Genomic DNA, 27,123 nt, shown 5'->3' with positions numbered 1-27,123 from the left:
AAACTATTTTTTGCAATAAAAAGCATCTTTTAGTGTGTGACAGCAGACAAACATAAAAACCCGCTATAACGCCTCTTTCACACGTCCTGATATTTCCAGTACCGGAGATGTCAGTGTCCGTCTGTGTAATACTTGCAGCACACGTATGGCATGCGTGTGCCGCATCAGTGCCACAAGGACGGGCGCCAGGGAATAAGCATTACAGTAAGCGCTGTTCCCTGGCGTCGGGTGCTGAACACAGCTCTCATCATTCTGCCCTGCTTGCGACGATCACCGACAGAGCAGAGGAGAATGAAGAGAGTCGTGTTCAGCACCTGGCTCCGGGGAACAGCGCTTACTGTAACGCTTCTTCCCTGGCGCCGATGCATGTCACATGGATGATATCCGTGGTTTATGTGTATGCACGGGTGCTGGATGATTTGTGGCCCGTGCTAACATTAAAAAACGGACGTGATCGTGTTTTGCCCACGGGCACATGGTCCGTGGAAACCCATTGACATATGCACAGACCCTTTCACTTGAATAGGCTGCCCAACGGTAAAAAATTCTGTGAAACACCCATGGTGTCAATATGATCACTGCACCCCTAGATGAATTCATTGAGAGGTGTAATTCGTAAAATGGGGTCACTTATGGGGGGATTCTGCTGTTTTGCCACCTTATGGGCTTTCCCAGTGGGTCATGGCACCTGAAAACCATAACAGTAAAATCTGGTGCTCCTTCCCTTCCAAGCTCTGCCATGTGCCCAAACAGTGGTTTATGTTATGAACTGGTGATTCAGAACCACAATGGACCTAGTGGTTAAGAGCACACTAAGTGACCTGATAGTTACTAATAACATAGGACGAGCTCTGAGACATGGGAACTCTGCTGACCGCAATCCCTAATCCTGTCATACCACACTAGAGGTAGCCGTGGAGCGCTCCTGACCTGACCTAGGCGCCTCGGGCACAGCCTGAGAAACTAGCTAGCCCTGAAGATAGAAAAATAAGCCTACCTTGCCTCAGAGAAATTCCCCAAAGGAAAAGGCAGCCCCCCACATATAATGACTGTGAGTTAAGATGAAAATACAAACACAGAGATGAAATAGATTTTAGCAAAGTGAGGCCCGACTTACTGAATAGACCGAGGATAGGAAAGATAGCTTTGCAGTCAGCACAAAAACCTACAAACAACCACGCAGAGGGCGCAAAAAGACCCTCCGCACCGACTAACGGTACGGAGGTGCTCCCTCTGCGTCTCAGAGCTTCCAGCAAGCAAGAAAAACCAATATAGCAAGCTGGACAGAAAATATTGCAAACAAAAGTAACACAAGCAAAACTTAGCTTATGCACGGTAGACAGGCCACAAGAACGATCCAGGAAAAAGCAAGACCAATACTGGAACATTGACTGGAGGCCAGGAACAAAGAACTAGGTGGAGTTAAATAGAGCAGCACCTAACGACTTAACCTCGTCACCTGAGGAAGGAAACTCAGAAGCCGCAGCCCCACTCACATCCACCAAAGGAAGCTCATAGACAGAACCAGCCGAAGTACCACTCATGACCACAGGAGGGAGCTTGACCACAGAATTCACAACAGTACCCCCCCCTTGAGGAGGGGTCACCGAACCCTCACCAGAGCCCCCAGGCCGACCAGGATGAGCCACATGAAAGGCACGAACCAGATCGGCAGCATGGACATCAGAGGCAAAGACCCAGGAATTATCTTCCTGACCATAACCCTTCCACTTAACCAGATACTGGAGTTTCCGTCTCGAAACACGAGAATCCAAAATCTTCTCCACTATATACTCCAACTCCCCCTCAACCAAAACCGGGGCAGGAGGATCAACGGATGGAACCACAGGTGCCACGTATCTCCGCAACAATGACCTATGGAATACGTTATGGATGAAAAAAGAAGCTGGAAGGGTCAAACGAAAAGACACAGGATTAAGAACCTCAGAAATCCTATACGGACCAATGAAACGAGGCTTAAACTTAGGAGAGGAAACTTTCATAGGAATATAACGAGATGACAACCAAACCAAATCCCCAACACGAAGTCGGGGACCCACACAGCGCCTGCGGTTAGCGAAACGTTGAGCCTTCTCCTGGGACAATGTCAAATTGTCCACTACATGAGTCCAAATCTGCTGCAACCTATCCACCACAGTATCCACACCAGGACAGTCTGAAGACTCAACCTGCCCTGAAGAGAAACGAGGATGGAAACCAGAATTGCAGAAAAACGGCGAAACCAAAGTAGCCGAGCTGGCCCGATTATTAAGGGCGAACTCAGCCAAAGGCAAAAAGGACACCCAATCATCCTGATCAGCAGAAACAAAACATTTCAGATATGTTTCCAAGGTCTGATTGATTCGTTCAGTCTGGCCATTTGTCTGAGGATGGAAAGCCGAGGAAAAAGACAAATCAATGCCCATCCTAGCACAAAAGGCTCGCCAAAACCTCGAAACAAACTGGGAACCTCTGTCAGAAACGATGTTCTCCGGAATGCCATGTAAACGAACCACATGCTGAAAGAACAATGGCACCAAATCAGAGGAGGAAGGCAATTTAGACAAGGGTACCAAATGGACCGCTTAGAGAAGCGATCACAAACCACCCAAATGACCGACATTTTTTGAGAGACGGGGAGATCCGAAATAAAATCCATAGAGATATGTGTCCAAGGCCTCTTCGAGACCGGCAAGGGCAAAAGCAACCCACTGGCACGAGAACAGCAGTGTCACGATTCCCCTGACCGCTGCCACCAATGAGTCAGGATTCACACCGTGACCGTCACCCCTACGTCACGGATTGGGGTGACTTTAGGCCAACAGACGGCTATCACATGTGCAGGGGGGCTTATCTTAGTTATCCCTCCACTCCACGATGTGATGAAAAACCACACACAAGGCTATTGACCCCTTAGTTTACAGCAGGGGCTTATTCTAGGTATCCCACTGCTTTTCTATATACCACGAACTGCAGGGATTTATGTATATCCCGCTTACAGTTCCACTTAACACTTGCAGCTCTCTGGCGCCCCCCTTACTCTCAGGTCAGATTAGGTACTGCACCCTGGGTAATTAGTCGCCAGAAAGGCTGCCTGCTATGTACTGGCTATTGGGCACGCTGCAGCGACGCGATAACTACTCCCACTCAGGCAGGAACAATAATTATCAACCCCGCAGTCGCTTCAGCGTAACCCAAAAGTCTGCACACTTCTCGCTGCCACCAGCTTCGATTAAACGGGTCCGAAGCTAACCCAACACAGTAGCGTAATTCTCTTCAAGAGACTTAGGGTACGGTTTAGAACAGGGGAACGAACTAATATTAAATATTATATTCCATCAAAAATTAGGCAGTGCTTTATCAAAAAAATATTTTATAAAGATGTTATAAATGAGACAATTGCAAATATGTACAAGGGTAATTATAACATAAAGGGAATAAATGAGAAAAGATAACACTCACATGTTCAAAACATTGCAGGCACCCAGGCTAGTGGAGTTTTCCATATGTCCCAGCTCATTAGGACGTGCTGCTGGCTTCAGGAGAAGACAAGAAGTCCAGAAGAAGAAATCAAGCAGAGAGACTGAGCTGGGGATGTGTGCAGACAGTTATAACTTCAAGGCTGTGACATCACAGAAAGGCTGGCTTATCCAGACCCTCCTCTCTCTACCTTCTGAGTAAACATGAAACTATTTCCTCTGATTTCTATAACTTCACTACAAAACATGTCAGAGTCCTAACAAACTCATAATTCATCTCGGATTAACGCGAGCATTCTAATGAGATCAAATATGTCCTATCTGGGATACATATTTACAGAGAAAACCCTACTTCTTTACCAGACGGAGTTAGAAGCCCGAGTTTCAAGGGATGGGTACCTACACCGAGTGGGAATACGAATATATATTTTCGTATGTCTAGCTTAAATCGTTTGCCTAATATCTAACCAAAACCAAACAAAGAATCTTTCCTGAATCTTGGAGCCACTTTTCCAGTTTGAACTAGTGCAGGTGGGAGGGGTGAGGGACTTTCCTCCGAGCCTGGAATTTATGACCCCAGGGCAATAAAACCCCCTTCTAGCATACAGTCCGTAGCCCAGAGAGAAACAAGGAGAGTCAGCTAGTGAAGGGGGGGTTTAGCCCACCTCATGAGCTGAAGAGCAACTAAACTTATATGATATTTCATACCATATCGTGACACCTCCCCCTTTTGGTGTGCGCTAGGGAGGCAGTACCCCACGGTATGCCTTCATGGGCACCTCAGTAGGTTCACCCTGGCGGGAGAGTCCATCTGCATTCCCATGCTCTTTGCCCGTTTTGTGTTCAATGGTGAAGTCAAACTGCTGAAGGGCAAGGCTCCAGCGTAGCAACCTGCCGTTGGTTCCACACATGGCGTTTAGCCAGCGCAGAGGGTCGTGGTCGGTCACCACAGTGAAGGGGCAACCGTACAAGTAGGGCTGCAAGCGCTGCAGGGCCCAGACTATGGCCAGGCACTCCTTCTCGATTGTGGAGTAGGCCACTTCCCTCGGCAAAAGTTTCCGGCTCAGGTATAACACGGGGTGCTCTTGGTCCTCCGAGTCAACCTGGCTGAGCACAGCACCAAGGCCAAACTCGCTGGCGTCGGTCTGCACCAAGTACGGTCGACTGCTGTCGACTGCTTTCAACACAGGGGCGTTGCACAGTGCGGTTTTCAACGCCTTGAAAGCCCCCTCACAGCCATCTGTCCAGTTGACGATGTGGGGTAGCTTCTTCCTGGTGAGGTCCGTCAAAGGTTTTGCCAGGCTACTATAGTGCTGTACGAAGCGCCTATAGTACCCTGCAGTGCCCAAGAAGGACATCACCTGTTTCTTGGTCACGGGAGTGGGCCAGTTCACGATCACTCCCACTTTGTCAGGCTCTGGCTTCAGGGTGTTCCCGCCTACCCGGTGCCCCAGGTAGTGAACCTCCCTCATGCCCATCTGGCACTTTCCGGGCTTGATAGTCAGTCCTGCTTGGTGAATTCGCCTGAGCACCTCCTCGAGATGCTGCAGGTGTTCCTCCCAGGAGAGACTGAAAATGGCAATGTCATCCAAGTACGCCACAGCGTACTTCTCCAGTCCCTGAAGCAGGAGGTTGACCATCCGCTGGAAAGTGGCAGGGGCATTCTTCATGCCGAAGGGCATGACCGTGGACTCGTACAGTCCAAAGGGTGTGATAAAGGTGGACTTCTCCTGCGCCTCGGGGCTCAGGGGAATCTGCCAGTATCCTCGACTCAGATCCATTATTGTTAGGTAATTTGCGCCAGCTAACTTCTCAAGCAGCTCCTCGATGCGCGGCATTGGGTGCGCATCCGAGGCTGTGATGGCGTTGAGCCCCCTGTAGTCCACGCAGAACCTGGTGGTCCGGTCCTTCTTTGGCACGAGAACTACAGGTGATGCCCACGCGCTCTTTGACCTTCGAATCACCCCCAGCTGTAACATCTCATCGATCTCTTGGCGCATAATCTGCTGCACCTGGTCAGAGATTCGATAGGGTGTTCGCCGTAGTGGGGCGTGATTCCCGGTGTCCACCTCGTGGACGGCTAACTCAGTCCTCCCAGGTCGGTTGGAGAACACGACCCGGAAGGGTTCCAGGGTGGTTTGCAACTGCACCCGCTGGGGTTCAGTTAACGAGGCGCTTACCTCCACGTCCTCGATGGACCCATTGGCCTTGGCTTGGGCCAGCATGTCCAGGAGGGTGTCTTCCTCCCCGTCTTCGGGCAAGCTGCAGACCGGTAGGACGAAAGGTTCACGTTCGTGATGAGCCTTCATCATGTTGACGTAAAAGGCCTTTCGCCTACCCCGAGCGTGGTCAAGCGTGACCACGTACGTGACCGGATTGAGCTGTTGGTGGACGACGTACGGGCCCTCCCAGGCTGCCTGAAGCTTATCCGTTGGTACGGGGACCAGCACCCACACCTTTTGACCCACGTGTTAGGTCCGCTCCCGGGCATTCTGGTCGTACCAGTGCTTCTGATCAGCCTGAGCCTGCGTCATGTTGTCATGCACCAACTGCGTCAAGGTCTGCATCTTGTCACGGAAGCGCATGACATACTCCACTATGGACACTTCAGAAGGGTTCAGCTCCTCTTCCCAGGATTCTCTTACCAACCCAAGGGGTCCCCGGACTCGCCTGCCGTACAGGAGCTCGAAGGGGGAGAACCCCGTCGAGGCCTGCGGAACCTCTCGGTAAGCAAACAGCAGGTGTGGGAGGTACCGCTCCCAGTCGCGCCCTTGAGTCTCAACCAGCATGCGTAGCATCTGTTTGAGGGTACCATTGAAGCGTTCACACAAGCCATTGGTCTGTGGGTGATACGCACTCGATACCAGGTGCTTCACCTGCATTCTCTTACAGAGAGCCTCCATTAGGCGAGACATAAATTGGGTCCCTTGATCAGTAAGCATTTCCCTGGGAAATCCTACATGTGAAAAGATGGCCAACAGGGCATCCGCCACCTTATCTGCCCTAGTTGACGACAGAGCTACTGCCTCTGGGTACCGGGTAGCATAGTCTACCACAGTAAGGATGTATTGCTTTCCAGAGCTGCTGGGGACGGCCAGCGGGCCCACAATGTCCACAGCGATCCTCTGGAAAGGCTCCTCTATCACTGGTAAAGGGTTCAGGGGAGCCTTAATAGCAGGCCCCGCCTTCCCCACTCTTTGACAAGTGATACAGGAGCGGCAGTAGTTTGACACATCTGTCCCCATCTTAGGCCAATAGAAGTGTTGAGACAGCCGGGCCTTAGTTTTGCTGATCCCCAAGTATCCAGCTAGCGGGATCTCATGGGCAATCCGCAACAACTCACCCCGGAATTGCTGCGGGACGACCAGCTGTCTTTCCCTCAACCACTCCTTTTGTGATTCTCCGGGTACTGTCTCCCGGTACAACCTTCCTCGGTCCCAGAACACCTTCTCCTTATCAGCCTCGGAGAAGTGCGTCCCGGCAAGTTGTCTCAAACTCTCTAGGCTCGCATCTGTGTGCAGAGCGGCCTGAAACTCCTGGCTAGGGGAAGCCAGAAGCGACGTCAGGGTCCCTTCCCCACGGGAACCCTCTTGGACCTGCTCTGGGTCCACCTCTGGTTCAGTCACACTGATGACTGAGGAGGGTCCGGAAGGCTGACAGTTATCTGCGTTCCGGGCACTCTGACTGCGGGTGACAGCAGCTACGTAGGCTGTCTCCCCGGGGGTTTCTACAGACCCATCAGCCGGCGCTGCTATGGGCTCTACCTCCCCATCCACCCCCAGCACTCCAGGGGCAGTGCTACTTATGGGCCAGTTACCTTCCTCGGTGGCACTGGTCACTTTCATGGCATCACCTTCCTCACGGTTCCCATGCATCTCCCCATTTCCTGTAGCACCGACACTTGCCCCTGTTAGGGGTTCCTCAGCCGTCTCACTCTGCAGAGCGACGTGGCTGGGCACGCCTGTACCTATGGACACATTAACCTTCACAGAAAAATCATTATCAGGTTCAGCTGGCACAGGTACAACATTTTCACCATCAATCCTAGGAAAAAAAATGGTTAATAGATGCATCATTACAAGATAAAGCATGGTCAGGTAACACATGCGATCTCCCATCATCATCATCATCAGGGTTAACGTTACCCTTATTAGTAGATTGGGGAGGGGTATCAGTGACGTAGTGGGCAACCAACCTCCCCAAATCAGTCCCCAACAAAACATCAGTGGGCAAATTATCAGACAGCCCCACTTCCTTCACCCCGCTCCCAGCACCCCAATCAATAAAAACCCGGGCCATCGGTAAGGGACAGCTGATGCCCCCAATCCCAGTGACAGTTAGGGTTTTCCCCGGAATGATTTCTTCCGGGGCCGCCAGTTTGGGTCGGATGAGGGTTCGTTCAGCCCCGGTGTCCTTGAGGCCTGTAGCAACATGGCCTCCCACAGTGACGGGCTGTACGTTGTCACACACCCTCCCAACCACACCACCCACCAAAAGAACCGCTGCATTAGGCCCTGGGGCCTTGGCTTGGGGGTTCTTCGGCCTGTCTGGACAGAAGGTACTGATATGCCCAGGCCGCTTGCAGTAGTAACACTGGCGAGGTTCGGTGGTAGGTCTGGTGTTGTTGGCCACAGGACCAGGACCTCTGGTATGCTGGCTGGCAGGGGTACTGCCGTTGGTTGCAGGCTTACCCCCTCTCCAGCTGGTGGTGACTGGCTTCCGCGCTTCCGATCTACGTTTGGCCTCATAGGCATCGGCAATCTGCGCTGCTTTCGTCACGTCTTTGGGTTCTCTGTCCATCACGAACTGTCGCACCTCAGCTGGGCAAAGATGAAAGAACTGGTCTTTGATCATCAGGTCTCGCAGCTGTGCAAAGGTGGTCACTGACAGTCCTTGGGTCCACTGGTCAAAGTGGGTCCCCAGTCCATTCACCACATCACTGTAACTGTCGTGTGGGCCACGTTGGAGGGTCCGGAACTTTCCACGGTACACCTCGGGTGTAAGCTGGTACTTGGCTATCAGAGCCTGCTTGATGGCCTCATAGTCACCATCTTGTTCTTGAGGGAGGGCAGCAAACGGCTCCAGAGCTTTACCTCTCAGCCCTGGTGTCAGGTATCGGGCCCATTCATCTGTAGGCAGCCGGTACTGTCGGCAGGCTTTCTCAAAGGCCCGCAGAAAAGTGTCCAAGTCCCCGTCCTTCTCCATAACAGGAAAGTTTTCAGGCCGGGGCTTCGGTGTCTGAGCGCTGCTAGGCTCACGGTTGGTCTGGGACAACCCCTGTATTTGCAGTCGGGCCATCTGCAGCTGGTACTCCCGCTCCGCTTGGGCCTCTCGCTCGGCTCGCTGGGCCTGGGCCTCTCGCTCGGTTCGCTCCTGGTATTGCTGGATCAGCTGCAGACGTCTCTCTAGGTCATCTGCGGAGCATTGTTGCAGAGCCAGCTGCAGGAGGAGGTCTGCGCCCCCCTGGTTGCCAGTAGGGCCCGTATTAAGTGGTTGGACCTCTGCTGCAGCACCATGTTCGCTTGTGCTGGCCTCTGCGGCCTCTGGGCTCTGTGGCCTGGCTTGGTCGGCTTCCCATTGCACCAGGTCAGCGACCATTTGAGCCTTGGACTTGCCCTGGGGGTTCAGGCCATGGCACGTGCATATCCCAGCAAGAAAGTCCTTCTTCTGGTGGTTGTACCAGGCTTCCTCTTTCGCAGCCACGGTTGCCAAATAAAAGATAGGATAGAAAAACGAAGAGAAAGGGAGGGAATAATTACCAGTACGCAATAGTCTCACAACTAAAAAGCACTGAGTTCGTTCTCCAAACTTATTTGCGCAGAGTCCTTGTAAGAACTTTCTGCAAGTTTTTAGTGAGAGGAATGATTACTCACCCCAAATCACTAATGCTCTAAGATATCCCACCGCCTTGCCACCAATTGTCACGATTCCCCTGACCGCTGCCACCAATGGGTCAGGATTCACACCGTGACCGTCACCCCTACGTCACGGATTGGGGTGACTTTAGGCCAACAGACGGCTATCACATGTGCAGGGGGGCTTATCTTAGTTATCCCTCCACTCCACGATGTGATGAAAAACCACACACAAGGCTATTGACCTCTTAGTTTACAGCAGGGGCTTATTCTAGGTATCCCACTGCTTTTCTATAAACCACGAACTGCAGGGATTTATGTATATCCCGCTTACAGTTCCACTTAACACTTGCAGCTCTCTGGCGCCCCCCTTACTCTCAGGTCAGATTAGGTACTGCACCCTGGGTAATTAGTCGCCAGAAAGGCTGCCTGCTATGTACTGGCTATTGGGCACGCTGCAGCGACGCGATAACTACTCCCACTCAGGCAGGAACAATAATTATCAACCCCGCAGTCGCTTCAGCGTAACCCAAAAGTCTGCACACTTCTCGCTGCCACCAGCTTCGATTAAACGGGTCCGAAGCTAACCCAACACAGTAGCGTAATTCTCTTCAAGAGACTTAGGGTACGGTTTAGAACAGGGGAACGAACTAATATTAAATATTATATTCCATCAAAAATTAGGCAGTGCTTTATCAAAAAAATATTTTATAAAGATGTTATAAATGAGACAATTGCAAATATGTACAAGGGTAATTATAACATAAAGGGAATAAATGAGAAAAGATAACACTCACATGTTCAAAACATTGCAGGCACCCAGGCTAGTGGAGTTTTCCATATGTCCCAGCTCATTAGGACGTGCTGCTGGCTTCAGGAGAAGACAAGAAGTCCAGAAGAAGAAATCAAGCAGAGAGACTGAGCTGGGGATGTGTGCAGACAGTTATAACTTCAAGGCTGTGACATCACAGAAAGGCTGGCTTATCCAGACCCTCCTCTCTCTACCTTCTGAGTAAACATGAAACTATTTCCTCTGATTTCTATAACTTCACTACAAAACATGTCAGAGTCCTAACAAACTCATAATTCATCTCGGATTAACGCGAGCATTCTAATGAGATCAAATATGTCCTATCTGGGATACATATTTACAGAGAAAACCCTACTTCTTTACCAGACGGAGTTAGAAGCCCGAGTTTCAAGGGATGGGTACCTACACCGAGTGGGAATACGAATATATATTTTCGTATGTCTAGCTTAAATCGTTTGCCTAATATCTAACCAAAACCAAACAAAGAATCTTTCCTGAATCTTGGAGCCACTTTTCCAGTTTGAACTAGTGCAGGTGGGAGGGGTGAGGGACTTTCCTCCGAGCCTGGAATTTATGACCCCAGGGCAATAAAACCCCCTTCTAGCATACAGTCCGTAGCCCAGAGAGAAACAAGGAGAGTCAGCTAGTGAAGGGGGGGTTTAGCCCACCTCATGAGCTGAAGAGCAACTAAACTTATATGATATTTCATACCATATCGTGACAAGCAGGGCTTAGCCCGAGCACAAATCCCACAGGACTGCACAAAAGAACGCACATCCCGCGACAGAGACGGCCACCAAAAGGATCTAGCCACCAAATCTCTGGTACCAAAGATTCCAGGATGACCAGCCAACACTGAACAATGAACCTCAGAGATAACTCTACTCGTCCATTTATCAGGGACAAACAGTTTCTCCGCTGGGCAACGGTCAGGTCTATTAGCCTGAAATTTTTGCAGCACCCGCCGCAAATCAGGGGAGATGGCACACAAAATTACCCCCTCTTTGAGAACACCCGCCGGCTCAGGCAAACCCGGAGAGTCGGGCACAAAACTCCTAGACAGGGCATGCGCCTTCACATTTTTAGAGCCCGGAAGGTACGAAACCACAAAGTCAAAACGGGAGAAAAACAGCGACCAACGAGCCTGTCTAGGATTCAACCGTTTGGCAGACTCAAGATAAGTCAAGTTCTTGTGATCAGTCAAGACCACCACGCGATGCTTAGCTTCTTCAAGCCGATGACGCCACTCCTCGAATGCCCACTTCATGGCCAGCAACTCTCGATTGCCAACATCATAATTACGCTCAGCAGGCGAAAACTTCCTGGAAAAGAAGGCGCATGGTTTCATCACCGAGCCATCAGAACTTCTTTGCGACAAAACAGCCCCTGCTCCAATCTCAGAAGCATCAACCTCGACCTGGAACGGGAGCGAAACATCTGGTTGGCACAACACAGGGGCAGAAGAAAAATGACGCTTCAACTCTTGAAAAGCTTCCACAGCAGCAGAAGACCAATTGACCACATCAGCACCCTTCTTGGTTAAATCAGGCAACGGTTTAGCAATACTAGAAAAATTATTGATGAAGCGACGATAAAAATTAGCAAAGCCCAGGAACTTTTGCAGACTCTTCAGAGATGTCGGCTGAGTCCAATCATAAATGGCCTGAACTTTAACAGGGTCCATCTCGATAGTAGAAGGGGAAAAAATGAAACCCAAAAATGAAACCTTCTGAACACCAAAGAGACACTTTGACCCCTTCACAAACAAAGAATTAGCACGCAGAACCTGGAACACCATTCTGACCTGCTTCACGTGAGACTCCCAATCATCCGAGAAGACCAAAATATCATCCAAGTAGACAATCAGGAATTTATCCAGGTACTCTCGGAAGATGTCATGCATAAAGGACTGAAACACTGATGAAGCATTAGAAAGCCCGAATGGCATAACCAGGTACTCAAAATGGCCCTCGGGCGTATTAAATGCTGTTTTCCATTCATCGCCCTGTTTAATACGTACAAGATTATACGCACCACGAAGATCTATCTTGGTGAACCAACTAGCCCCCTTAATCCGAGCAAACAAATCAGACAGCAGCGGCAAGGGGTACTGAAATTTGACTGTGATTTTATTTAGAAGGCGGTAATCAATACAAGGTCTCAGCGAACCATCCTTCTTGGCCACAAAAAAGAACCCTGCTCCCAATGGCGATGACGACGGGCGAATATGACCCTTCTCCAAGGATTCCTTTACGTAACTCCGCATAGCGGCGTGCTCAGGCACAGACAAATTAAACAGTCGACCTTTAGGAAACTTACTACCAGGAATCAAATCGATAGCACAATCGCAATCCCTATGCGGAGGTAGGGCATTGGACTTGGGCTCATCAAATACATCCTGGTAATCTGACAAGAACTCTGGGACCTCAGAAGGGGTGGATGATGAAATAGACAGAAATGGAACATCACCATGTACCCCCTGACAACCCCAGCTGGACACAGACATTGATTTCCAATCCAATACTGGGTTATGGACTTGTAGCCATGGCAACCCCAACACGACCACATCATGCAGATTATGCAACACCAAAAAGCGAATATCCTCCTGATGCGCAGGAGCCATGCACATGGTCAGCTGGGTCCAATACTGAGGCTTATTCTTGGCCAAAGGCGTAGCATCAATTCCTCTCAATGGAATAGGACACTGCAAGGGCTCCAAGAAAAACCCACAGCGCCTAGCATACTCCAAGTCCATCAAATTCAGGGCAGCGCCTGAATCCACAAATGCCATGACAGAATAGGATGACAAAGAGCAGATCAAAGTAACGGACAAAAAAATTTCGACTGTACCGTACCAATGGTGGCAGACCTAGCGAACCGCTTAGTGCGCTTAGGACAATCGGAGATAGCATGAGTGGAATCACCACAGTAGAAACACAGCCCATCCTGACGTCTGTGTTCTTGCCATTCAGCTTTAGTCAAAGTCCTATCGCACTGCATAGGCTCAGGTTTATGCTCAGATAATACCGCCAAATGGTGCACAGTTTTTCGCTCACGCAAGCGTCGACCGATCTGAATGGCCAAAGACATAGACTCATTCAGACCAGCAGGCATAGGAAATCCCACCATGACATCCTTAAGGGCTTCAGAGAGACCCTTTCTGAAAATTGCTGCCAGCGTACATTCATTCCATTGAGTGAGCACAGACCACTTCCTAAACTTCTGACAATATATCTCTACCTCATCCTGACCCTGACACAGAGCCAGCAAATTTTTCTCTGCCTGATCCATTGAATTAGGTTCATCATAAAGCAATCCGAGCGCCAGAAAAAACGCATCAATATTACATAATGCAGGATCTCCTGGCGCAAGGGAGAATGCCCAGTCTTGAGGGTCGCCACATAATAAAGAAATAATGATCTTAACTTGTTGAACTGGGTCACCAGAGGAGCGGGGTTTCAAAGCCAGAAACAGTTTACAATTATTTTTAAAACTCAGAAACTTAGCTCTATTTCCAGAAAAGAAATCAGGAATAGGAATTCTTGGTTCTAACATAGAATTCTGAACCACAAAGTCTTGAATATTTTGTACTCTTCCACACAAGAAGACAGACCTTTAATGTCAATCACTACACCTGTGTCCTGAACCACCCAAATGTCTAGGGGAAAAGAAAGACAAAACACAGTGCAAAGAAAAAAAAATGGTCTCAGAACTTCTCTTTTCCCTCTATTGAGAAGCATTAGTACTTTGGGCCTCCAGTACTGTTATGAACTGGTGATTCAGAACCACAATGGACCTAGTGGTTAAGAGCACACTAAGTGACCTGATAGTTACTAATAACATAGGACGAGCTCTGAGACATGGGAACTCTGCTGACCGCAATCCCTAATCCTGTCATACCACACTAGAGGTAGCCGTGGAGCGCTCCTGACCTGACCTAGGCGCCTCGGGCACAGCCTGAGAAACTAGCTAGCCCTGAAGATAGAAAAATAAGCCTACCTTGCCTCAGAGAAATTCCCCAAAGGAAAAGGCAGCCCCCCACATATAATGACTGTGAGTTAAGATGAAAATACAAACACAGAGATGAAATAGATTTTAGCAAAGTGAGGCCCGACTTACTGAATAGACCGAGGATAGGAAAGATACCTTTGCAGTCAGCACAAAAACCTACAAACAACCACGCAGAGGGCGCAAAAAGACCCTCCGCACCGACTAACGGTACGGAGGTGCTCCCTCTGCGTCTCAGAGCTTCCAGCAAGCAAGAAAAACCAATATAGCAAGCTGGACAGAAAAAATAGCAAACAAAAGTAACACAAGCAGAACTTAGCTTATGCAGGGCAGACAGGCCACAAGAACGATCCAGGAGAAAGCAAGACCAATACTGGAACATTGACTGGAGGCCAGGAACAAAGAACTAGGTGGAGTTAAATAGAGCAGCACCTAACGACTTAACCTCGTCACCTGAGGAAGGAAACTCAGAAGCCGCAGCCCCACTCACATCCACCAAAGGAAGCTCATAGACAGAACCAGCCGAAGTACCACTCATGACCACAGGAGGGAGCTTGACCACAGAATTCACAACACGTTTATCCCCACATATGGGGTATCAGTATACTCAGAACAAATTGCACAATAACCTTTGGGGTCCTGTTACCCATGGGAAACTTAAAATTGGGGGTGAAAAGATCATTTTATAAACTTCTGTGAAGAACTTGGGGGTTCAAAGTGCTCACCACACATCTAGATAAGTTCCTTGGGGGATCTAGTTTCCAAAATGATGTCATTTGTGGGGAGTTTCCACTGTTTAGGCACATCAGGGGCTCATCAAACGTGACATGACGCCTGCAGACCATTCCATCAAAGCCTGCATTCCAAAACATCACTACTTCCCTTCCAAGCCTCAACGTGTGCTCATACAGTAGTTTTCTCCCACATATGGGGTATCAGCGTACTCAGGACAAAGTGACAAATAGGACAACAGCATTTGGGGCCAATTTCTCCTGTTACCCTTGGGAAAATAAAAAATTGGGGACTGAAAGATCATGTTTGAGGAAAAAATATGATTTGTTTATTTATTCGGTCGCCCATGACAGCACCAACGAGAAAGGGGATCCGCCCATCAGGAACAGGAAAAATACAGACACAAAAGGGCGGCACCTCTCCCACGCATCAGTTGGTTTCCTATTCCTGAAGAGGACGAGGTTCTTACGGATACGTGGAAAGATTTCATCAGGATCCCAGGCCCGACCGGTCGGTTGTAGGTAGCAGGGGGCCCCCTATCTCAGCCGCTGCGGGGTAACTGGAAGCGCCACGGTGGGTCTGAGCAGGATCCCACAACAGTGAGTGGGCAGATGGAGCGGTGTCCAGGGGATTAAAGACTCCGAGGGCCAGCGCCGGAAGGTAAGTATTCCCCCTGATGGGACACGCTCTCTGGCGTGCTGCGGCGTCTTCCGGGTCCAGCGGCATCAGGGATGGTCTGGGTGATGTGGCGCAGCATGCCAAGGGCAGGTTGGAGTCCCAGCTGGTGACGTCTTTGGGCGGTCCTCTGGCACGGTGCTGCGGCCTCATTGGAGGTCGCAGCAGTGATGTGTCGGGGGGCGGGGCTGTCCCAGACTCTGGGTGCCGGCCGGCTTCTTCTGCATAATGCCACAGCCGCGTGTGCACGGTGGCATTGGGTATGGTGGCCGGGAGCGCTGGAGGTGGGGGAGGCGTGTTGTGTCCGAGGGGGTAATGCCTATGGCCAGAAATCTGCTGACCCAGATATCCGGGGAAAACTTGCCTTGATAAGGCCTGGAAGCACCTGCATCTGGGCTTCTGTGACATTTTTTATGATGGATGTGACGGTAACTCCTTCTGAACAGCAGGAAGACCAGCAGCAGCAATGACCTAAGGAGCAACAGGTGTCTCGTAATCCCCGTATGGTCCGACAAAAGACCTGGGAAACGGGTAAGAGCCGGACAAGTGGTCAATCCAGCCGCAAGAGTTCCTCCTGGATGGAGCAATCAGCTGCAGCGGCTAAGAGAGGTCTCCCTCGTGATCTGGTACCTATTAACTGCAACATGGGTAAGAGATCTTCGTGAAAGTACACTCAGTGATTCTGTCTCCCTGTTATTTTCTGTCTTACTAGGGGAAGAAATGTTCTGGGAAATCGAGACACAGGGATTGTGCCCTCTATAGATGCCCCCTGCCAGACTCTTTCCCGAAAAAGTTATGTCAGCCTTGTGTACAGCAGACGGTGACGGTTTGAATGGGGGGCAATTGGCCTCTAGATTAGATTGCAGTGCCTCATGTTGTCTTCTCCTGCAGGTAGCGGATTAAACCCCCGACTTCACCACAAGCCTGGGGGAGATTATTAGGATGGAGGTGAAGGAGTCCTTAAAGTCCCTATCTCAAGAAAAGAGTTCCAAGAGGAAGGGGAGTGGAAGTGGAAAAAGTTTTACGGATTCAGATTCCTCTGCGGGCCTTAGAAGGGATGAAGATTCCTCGGGGCCTTCTCTTTTGTTTTCTTCTTCAGAGGATGACACTGTCCGTTTCTGTTTTCCCTTAGACCGCATGGAAAAATTAATAAAAGCGGTCAGGTCCACTACGGGGATGGCAGATTCCAAGCTGAAGCATTCGGTGCAGGACTTATTGTTTGGTGGATTGGACCCAAGAAAGCATAGGTCCTTTCCGCCTAATAGTAAGATTTATAGCCTGATCGACAGGGAATGGATAACGCCAGAAAAAGGGCTCCTTGCCTACGGCATTTAAGTGAAGGTATCCCTTTGAGGATCCCTTGGTGAATAGGTGGGATAAGGCCCCCAAACTGGATGCGGCAATGGCAAAGGCCTCGAAAAAAATCTTCCCTACCTTTTGAGGATCTGGGTTCCTTGAAGGACCCTCTAGACAAAAAAGCAGAAACTTTCCTTAAAGGGGCATGGGAAATGTCAACTGGCTGCCTTAGACCTGTTTGGCGTTCACTTGTACAGCCAGATCCATGATGGTTTGACTGGATCAACTGAAGTCTCAGTTGAATGAAGAAGCCCCTCGGGAGTCTATCTTGAAAGCCTTACCAATAATTCAGGTGGCTGCAGCTTTCCTAGCCGACGCTTCAGCAGACTCTGTAAGAATGACGGCTAGGGCAGCAGGACTGTCCAATGCGGCTTGGAGAGCACTGTGGTTAAAATGCTGGCCGGGGGATATCCAGGCCAGGTCCAGACTCTGCTCCATCCCATGTTAGGGAGAGTACTTCTTCGGTCCAGTTCTAGACGATCTTTTAGAAAGAGCAGGGGAAGATAAAAAGAAATTCGCCTTACGGACCCCTTCCAACAGGTTAAGAAAGAGGAGAGGTAATGGTTTTATGTTTGGAGGCTCTTCACGGGAGCATAAGAAGCCATCCCAATAACTAACCGTGCCCGTGGGGGATAGGCTAGCGGACTTCTACCCAGCATGGTCACAGATCTCCAGTAGTAATTGGATTCTGGATCTAATCTCATCAGGACTCAAGTTAGAATTTTCTTGTATTCCACGGGATAAGTTCAGGATTACTCCCTTCCAGTCTTCTTCCTCAGAGTCGGAGGTCCATGAATTATGTAGCAAAGAGGTCCTGATAGAGGTTCCAAAAGCTGAGAAAGACGAAGGATTTTACTCGTCCCTATTTTTGTTTCGGAAGCCGAACGTTTCCTTCAGAACCATCATTAATCTTAAAGCCCTCAATAATTTTCTGGTTTCTGAATATTGAGAAATCGCTGTTACAGCCCCTGAGAGTACAGCAGTTTTTTGGTCTAATTTTGGTTAGTCTTTGTCAGCAGGTTGTGAGGGCTTCTAACAACCCTACCATGACCCTCAAAAGCTATGTCCCTGTTGGGTTCCTTATCATCTTGCATCCCTGCGATCAAATGGGCACAATTTCATGCAAGGACTCTACAGGGTGACATAGTAACATAGTAACATAGTAACATAGTTAGTAAGGCCGAAAAAAGACATTTGTCCATCCAGTTCAGCCTATATTCTTAGGTTGTGACGTCTTATTGAATGACAGAAGCCTTGGGGGGGTTTTGCAGGATCAGCTGATTATATCCTGATCCTTGGTAAAATCCCTTAGATGGTGGCTAGATCGGGGTAACCTATCCAGAGGGGTTCCTTGGGACAAGAATATAACCCGCATAGTCACCACGCACGCAAGCCCTTCGGGTTGGGGTATCATTTGGGAGAAGTGATGGTCCAGGGTCTATGGGAGCACCATGAGTTAGAGAGTTCTAACTTAAAGGAATTAACAGCAGTAGAGCTGGAAGTTAAGAGACAACTTGTATATCTGCAGGGCAATCACTTGCGAGTCCTTTCCGACAATCAGGTGGCAGTGGCCTATATCAACCACCAGGGCGGGACTCGTTCCAGACCTCCAATGGAAACAACAGAATGCCTCTTCCATTTTGCAGAGCGCCATTTTCTATCTTTGACAGCACTACATATAAGTGGAAAAGACAATACCAGGGCAAACTTTTTAAGCTGCAACCTGCTAAGGCAAGGGGAATGGTCAGTAAAGAAAGTCATGTTCGACCAGATTGTGCAGAGATGGGGTCAGCCGGGGGTGGACCGCTTCGCTACCAGGAAGAACAGGAGAGTGAGACAATTCTGTTCTCTGGATCCCAGAGATGGGCCACTGGCAGTAGATGCTTTCCTGATAAATTGGGACTTCAGTCTGGCTTACGCCTTTCCTCCCTTATCCTTGTTGCCTCTATTAGTGAAAAAGGTCAGGAAGGACAAAGCAAGAATAATAGTGATCGCTCCCTTTTGGCCCAAGAGGGCATGGTTTTCATGTCTCAGGACCATGTCGGTGTCCAATCCATGGCTGCTGCCGGAAATTCCAGATCTCCTCTCCCGGGGCCCAGTCTACCATCCTCAGGTGACAGGCCTCCATATGACGGCGTGGAGTTTGAAAGGTCACTGCTGGGAGATAGAGGATTTTTCCTGAACTTGAGAAATACCATTCTTAAAAGTAGGAAGGTATATGCTAGAAACTGGAAGAAATTTTTACATACCACAGAGTTTAGAGCCGGGGAGAGGATTCCAATAGCTCAAATCCTGGAATTTCTTCAGAAAGGTCTGGACTCAGGTGTTTCTTTCCACTAGTACCCTTAAGGTACAGGTGTCAGCCTTGGGGGCCCTATTCAGTTGTGACATCGCTGGTACTACTGGGACAGTAGATTTATTAAAGCAGACAGCAGGTCCAGGCCCATACATAGTATAAAGTTTTGCCATGGGATTTAAACTTAGTACTCATGGCCATGACGGAAGCCCCCTTTGAGCCCATCTCTTCGGCCTCTGTGAAGATACTCTCCCTTAAAGTAACCTTCCTGGTGGCAGTAACATCAGACTCCCACCATATGCACAGTTCCAAGACGATAGGGTAGTACTTAGGCTGGATCCAGCCTATTTGCCTAAGGTAGCTTACATTTTTGACAGGTCTCAGGAAATAGTCCTTACATCTTTCCTCCCCAACCCTACTAGCCAAAAAGAAAGGAAGGTCCATACTCTGGATGTCAGGAGATCTCTTCTAGAGTACCTGTCGGTCACTGATTGTTGGAAGAAAGACAATGCCTTATTTGTCTCCTTTCAAGGTGCCAGGAAGGGTCTTAGGGTGTCTAAGAGCACGATGGCTAGATGTATTAGGGAGGCTATTTCTCTAGCATATACATCGAGTGTCAGGCCGGCACCAGAGAAGCTGAGGATGCATTCCACTCGATCCATGGCAGCCTAGTGGGCAGAGAGGTCTGAAGTCTACATTGACCAAATATGTAAGGAGGCTACTTCGTCTTCTCTGTCCACTTTTTACAATCATAGGTTAGACTTGGGTGCCTCCTCAGACCTATCCTTCGGTATAAGGATGCTGCAGGCTATGATCCCTCCCTAAGTAGTTATTACTTCTCTGTAATACTCTCGTTGGTGCTGTCATTGGCGACCGAATAAAGTCTTAGTTACTTACTGTTAATGGTATTTTTCGGAGCCCATGACAGCACCCTTACATTCCCTCCCTTTTCACATTGGGTGTGCACTTCTTCCTCTTATTAGATTCACTTGTGTGAAGTAGTTAGTCATTAGAGTATTGTTCATATTTTTGCCATTAACCATGGTGGTCCTCTTGAGCTCTGTAATCCAACTGATTCATGGGAGAGGTGCCGGCCTTTGGTATCTGTAGATTTCTGTTCCAGAAGGGCATATCCCCTCTCTCGTTGATGCTGTTATGGGCTCCGAAAAATACCGTTAATAATATGTATTTAAGACTTTTGAAGCCCGAGCATTATAAACTGTAGTGAAACACCTGGGAGTTAAAAGTTCTCACCACATGTCTAGATAAGTTCCTTGGGGGGGTCCAGTTTCCACTGTTTAGGCACATCAGGGGCTCCAAACGTGGCATGGTGTCCGATCACAATTCCAGCCAATTTTGCGTTGAAAAAATCAAACGGCGCTCCTTCCCTTCCGAGCTCTGCCATGCACTCAAACAGTGGTTTACCCCACATATGGGGTATCAGCGTACTCAGGACAAATTGCACAATAACATTTGGGGTGCTGTTACCCTTGGGACAATTAAAATTGGGGGTGAAAAGCTCATTTTTGTGGAAAGAAAAAAATATGATTTTTTAATTTTACAGCTCTACGTTATAAACTTCTGTGAAGCCCTTGGGGATTCAAAGTGCTCACCAAACATCTAGATAAGTTCCTTGCGTGGTCTATTTTCTAAAATGGTGTCATTGGTCGGTTGTTTACACTGTTTAGTCACATCAGGGGCTCTCCAAACGCGATATGGCGTCTGATCTCAATTCCAGCCAATTTTGCATTGAAAAAGTCAAACGGCGCTCCTTCCCTTCCGAGCTCTGCCATGGGCCCAAATAGTGGTTTACCCCCACATATGGGGTATCAGTGTACTCACAGCAAATTGCAAAATAACTTTTGATGTTCAATTTCTCCTATTACCCTTGGGAAAGTTGGATCTGAAGTAATTTTGTATGAAAAAAAGTTAAATGTTCATATTTTTTTTTAAACATTCCAAAAATTCCTGTGAAGCACCAGAAGGGTGAATAAAATTCTTAAATGTAGTTTTGACCACCTTGAGGGGTTCAGTTTTTAGAATGGTGTCACTTTTGGGTATCTTCTATCACATAGACCCCTCAAAGTGACTTCAAATATGATGTGGTCCCTAAAAATAAAATTGTGTTGTAAAAATGAGAAATTGCTGTTTAATTTTTAACCCTTATAACGTCCTAAAAGAAAAAATGTTGGTTCCAAAATTGTATTGATGTAAAGTAGACATGTGGGAAATTAACTTATTTTATTAAGTATTTTATGTGACATATCTGTGTCATTTAAGGGCATAAAAATTTAAAGTGGGAAAATTGCGAAATTGTCAAAATTTTTACCGTATTTCCGTTTTTTCCACAAATAAACGCGTCATATCAAATAAATTTTACCACTGTTATGAAGTACAATATGTCATGAGAATACAATGTCTGAATCACAGGGATCCATAGAAGTGTTCCAGAGTTATCTACTCTATAAAGCTGAATGTGTGTGTGTGTGTGTGTGTGTGTGCGCGTGTGTGCGTGTGTGTGTATGTCCGGGATTGGCATCTGCACCGTCGCAGCTACAGCCACAAAATTTTGCACAGTCACACGTCTGGACCCCGAGAGCATCATAGGCTATATTGTGAGGCGAAATTTTAACCCCGCGCGTTCCAATTCACCAAACAATTTTGCCCCTATCTACATAATGGGGAAAAAAGTGAAAGGAAAAGTGTTGGAAGCGTCGCAGCTACAGCAACAAAATTTTGCACAGTCACACGTCTGGACCCTGAGAGCGTCATAGGCTACGTTGTGAGGTGAAATTTTAACCCCGCGCTTTCCAATTCACCAAACAATTTTGCCCCTATCTACATAATGGGGAAAAAAGTGAAAGGAAAAGTGTTGGAGGCGTCGAAGCTACAGAAACAAAATTTTGCACAGTCACACGTCTGGACCCCGAGAGCATCATAGGCTACGTTGTGAGGTGAAATTTTAACCCCGCGCTTTCCAATTCACCAAACAATTTTGCCCCTATCTACATAATGGGGAAAAAGTGAAATGAAAAGTGTTGGAGGCGTCGCAGCTACAGCCACAAAATTTTGCACAGTCACATGTCTGGACCCTGAGAACGTCATAAGCTATGTTGTGAGGTGAAATTTTAACTCCGCGCTTTCCAATTCACCAAACTATTTTTCCCCTATCTACATAATGGGGAAAAGTGAAAGGAAAAGTGTTGGAGGCGAATTGACAGCTGCCAGATGTGAACAAGGGGGACTTAAAGAATGAGAGCGATGGCGCAAAAGAGTATATACCGATCAGTTGCTAAGGTGGGGCCCCGACATGAGATACTCACCACACATGGGGATATGAACACACACACAAAATGCGCCACACACTACCACGTGCTTGAACACATATACCACCCTCAGCACACATTTCACCACACATACACCAACCTCGCCACATAAAAGTCGAAACACAAAAGTCGCCACTCAAAACTCGCCACGCGCAAAACTCGCCACATGCAAAAACTAGGCTCACGCAAAACTCGCCACAAGTGCAAAACTCACCTCATGGAAAACTCGCCACACGCAAAACTTGCACACGCGGAAAAATTGCCATATGCACAAAATTTGCAACACATGCAAAAGTTGCCTCACACAAAACTTGCACATACTCAAAAGGCACCAGACATAAAACTCACCACGTGCAAAACTCGCCATGCGCAAAACTTGCTGCACACAACTTGCTACACTAACCTGTTACATGCAACTCGACACACAAAAAGTTGCTACACGCATGTTGCCACACAAAACTCATCTCACAAAAGTCGCTACATGCATGTCGCCACACACAACTCAACACACACAACTTGACAAACGAAACTCGCCCTAAAACACACACAAGTCTGGTATTAGCCTTCAAAAATAAAAATTTGATTAATAAGCAGACAAACTACAAGAGCAACAAATGTACCATATAGGAAAGACAGGAACACATGGGCTACTTGCACAGTGAACAAGTCTGTATGATCATGTTCACACACCACCAAGAAACCTGAAGACACAAAAGAGAATAGTAAAACCAAAAACACTCAGTTTGAAAAAATGTTGCAGTAATCCGCAAGTGCTAGTAAAAGATGTAAAAAACAGGGTATTTGGTTGATACGTTTTTTGCAAAAAATGTATACTAAGCTGCTCTACCAATCTTCACGGTATACCCTTATCAGAGCAGTCCTAACTAATGTATGCAATCCCTATCTGATGTATTTAAAAACCTGATCATCTGTATATAACCTGTGTGAACAGGGTTCAGAGAGGAAAAATCCATGTGTGCATACAGGGTAGAACAGCTTTTGTGCAGATAGCCCAAGAGGAGTGGTGGAACTCCCCAGTCTTGTAGACACAAGAGAACAATTATGGAAACAGGAACACATGGGCTACTTGCACAGTGAACAAGTCTGTATGCACACATGGATTTTTCCTCTCTGAACCCTGTTCACACAGGTTATATACAGATGATCAGGTTTTTAAATACATCAGATAGGGATTGCATACATTAGTTAGGACTGCTCTGATAAGGGTATACCGTGAAGATTGGTAGAGCAGCTTAGTATACATTTTTTGCAAAAAACGTATCAACCAAATACCCTGTTTTTTTACATCTTTTACTAGCACTTGCGGATTACTGCAACATTTTTTCAAACTGAGTGTTTTTGGTTTTACTATTCTCTTTTGTGTCTTCAGGTTTCTTGGTGGTGTGTGAACATGATCATACAGACTTGTTCACTGTGCAAGTAGCCCATGTGTTCCTGTTTCCATAATTGTTCTCTTGTGTCTACAAGACTGGGGAGTTCCACCACTCCTCTTGGGCTATCTGCACAAAAGCTGTTCTACCCTGTATGCACACATGGATTTTTCCTCTCTGAACCCTGTTCACACAGGTTATATACAGATGATCAGGTTTTTAAATACATCAGATAGGGTTTGCATACATTAGTTAGGACTGCTCTGATAAGGGTATACCGTGAAGATTGGTAGAGCAGCTTAGTATACATTTTTTGCAAAAAACGTATCAACCAAATACCCTGTTTTTTACATCTTTTACTAGCACTTGCGGATTACTGCAACATTTTTTCAAACTGAGTGTTTTTGGTTTTACTATTCTCTTTTGTGTCTTCAGGTTTCTTGGTGGTGTGTGAACATGATCATACAGACTTGTTCACTGTGCAAGTAGCCCATGTGTTCCTGTTTCCATAATTGTTCTCTTGTGTCTACAAGACTGGGGAGTTCCACCACTCCTCTTGGGCTATCTGCACAAAAGCTGTTCTACCCTGTATGCACACATGGATTTTTCCTCTCTGAACCCTGTTCACACAGGTTATATACAGATGATCAGGTTTTTAAATACATCAGATAGGGATTGCATACATTAGTTAGGACTGCTCTGATAAGGGTATACCGTGAAGATTGGTAGAGCAGCTTAGTATACATTTTTTGCAAAAAACGTATCAACCAAATACCCTGTTTTTTACATCTTTTACTAGCACTTGCGGATTACTGCAACATTTTTTCAAACTGAGTGTTTTTGGTTTTACTATTCTCTTTTGTGTCTTCAGGTTTCTTGGTGGTGTGTGAACATGATCATACAGACTTGTTCACTGTGCAAGTAGCCCATGTGTTCCTGTTTCCATAATTGTTCTCTTGTGTCTACAAGACTGGGGAGTTCCACCACTCCTCTTGGGCTATCTGCACAAAAGCTGTTCTACCCTGTATGCACACATGGATTTTTCCTCTCTGAACCCTGTTCACACAGGTTATATACAGATGATCAGGTTTTTAAATACATCAGATAGGGATTGCATACATTAGTTAGGACTGCTCTGATAAGGGTATACCGTGAAGATTGGTAGAGCAGCTTAGTATACATTTTTTGCAAAAAACGTATCAACCAAATACCCTGTTTTTTACATCTTTTACTAGCACTTGCGGATTACTGCAACATTTTTTCAAACTGAGTGTTTTTGGTTTTACTATTCTCTTTTGTGTCTTCATATAGGAAAGACAGCAGCTGTCAGTCACATGACCTGTATATTATGTGTATGTGTGAGCTAATATATACTGCCTGGGGGAGGGCTTCCTGTTGGCTGGGGATATATCAGGCTGCCAATTTATCTTACAAATACTGAGGTAAAAATACTGAGCAAATAACGTGTTAACGAGGTCTAATACAGGAGATCACACAGGTATATACTATATACAGGGGAGATGACACACAGCTATATACTATATACAGGAGAGATAACACACTGGTATATACTATATAGAGGAGGAGATGACATACAGGTACATACTATATACAGGAGGAGATGACATACAGGTATATACTAAATGCAGGAGGAGATGACACACAGGTATATACTATATACAGGAGCAGATTACCTACAGGTATATACTATATACAGGAGGAGATGACACACAGCAGGTATATACTATATACAGGGGAGATGACATACAGGTATATACTATATACAGGAGATGACATACAGGTGTATACTATATATAAGGGAGATTACAAACATGTATATACTGAGGTGAAAATGAGAGGTGTGAGGTGAAAATGAAAAGGTGTGAGTGCAAAATGAGAGGAGTGAGGGAAAATAGTGTAGTGATAGGAAAATGACAGATGTGAGGTCGAAATGACAAGTGTTAGGGGGGAATGAGAGGAGTGAGGGAGAAAATGAGAGGTGTGAGGGAGAAAATGAGAGATGTGAGGGGAAAAATGAGAGGCGTGATGGGAAAATAAGAGAAGTGACGTACTATAACTAACCACAGATATTTACTTTGCCCAGGCAACGCCGGGCTCTTCAGCTAGTTACCTTATAAAAGGGACAGTGGTAAGAATTGTAAAAATTAGCCTGGTCATTAATGTGCAAACCAGCCTCTAGGGTAAAGGGGTTAAGACATCGCAGCTCTGCCCTATTATACACAGTTCTCTTCAAATGCCTAATATATCTTCTTGAAACTCTTCTGACAGAAAATATTGGAGCTTATGATAGTTTAGAATGTGAAGTCACCGAGACCCATATGCTAATAACTAGTTGCTCACTTTATACTGATGACGACTGTGAGTTTGATCATTCCAGTAGATGTGTTATTGTCTATGCTCACAGTTTTCGACTACAGTAGTTAGTGTCCAAAATACTCTGATTTAACCTCTTCCCGTAGCCAGTTTTGTGTTCCTAATCAGGCCCCATTTTTAAAATCTGACGTGGGTCACTTTATGTGGTTATAACTTTGGAATTCTTCACAAAGGATAAAAGAAAACAAATGGATGTTAGAAATTATTTTCCAGCTTCGCACAATACCCTATATACGGTTGTACAATACTCTCTGAGCACATGGCAGTTCAGAAGGGGAGAAGAGCCATTTAGCTATTTGAATGCAGATCTTGCTGGAATAGTTTGCAGACACAATGCATTGGGAGCACTGTTCGTGGTCACCCGGCAGCTCGAAAGATGTCCACCATGAACATGCTTGGCACTATCTTCTCTGCTTTCCGTATCCCAAGGATTGCCTTGCTCACTGCCCTTTAACACCCTGGACTTACACAGGGACCCCTAGGCTTGGACTTTGCTGTTACCTGCTATTATGTGGTGATAGCTGGCAAGAAGAATAGTCAGGTAGCTGGGCCAGAACCAGAAGGTCAGAATACAGAATTAGAAGATGCAAGAGTAGTCAGTAAACGGGCCTAGGTCACAACAGGAAACAAATACACAAGCCACGAGCTGAGCACAGAGGACTGAATAAGAGGAGAACAACGCTGTATCTGGCAGATTCCGGCAATGTGCTGTGAGCTTTAGTAGGGTGTGGTACTTTCCAATTGGCTGAAGTAGGGAGCAGATTACTCCAGCTGGACCGCAGGAACAGATCCCAGATGAG

The 27,123-nt window shown here is 47.2% G+C and overlaps 1 pseudogene; it reads left to right on the top strand.

Moving 5' to 3' along the window:
* The window catches only part of LOC138663571 (zinc finger protein 585A-like), a 170,333-nt pseudogene that overhangs the window by 64,965 nt on the left and 78,245 nt on the right, over positions 1-27,123 (top strand).

Source organism: Ranitomeya imitator, chromosome 2 (genome assembly GCF_032444005.1).
Source record: "Ranitomeya imitator isolate aRanImi1 chromosome 2, aRanImi1.pri, whole genome shotgun sequence".
NCBI classification, from domain to species: domain Eukaryota; kingdom Metazoa; phylum Chordata; class Amphibia; order Anura; family Dendrobatidae; genus Ranitomeya; species Ranitomeya imitator.
Note: the sequence above shows the minus strand (reverse complement) of the source record. Positions and strands in the feature narration are given on the sequence as shown.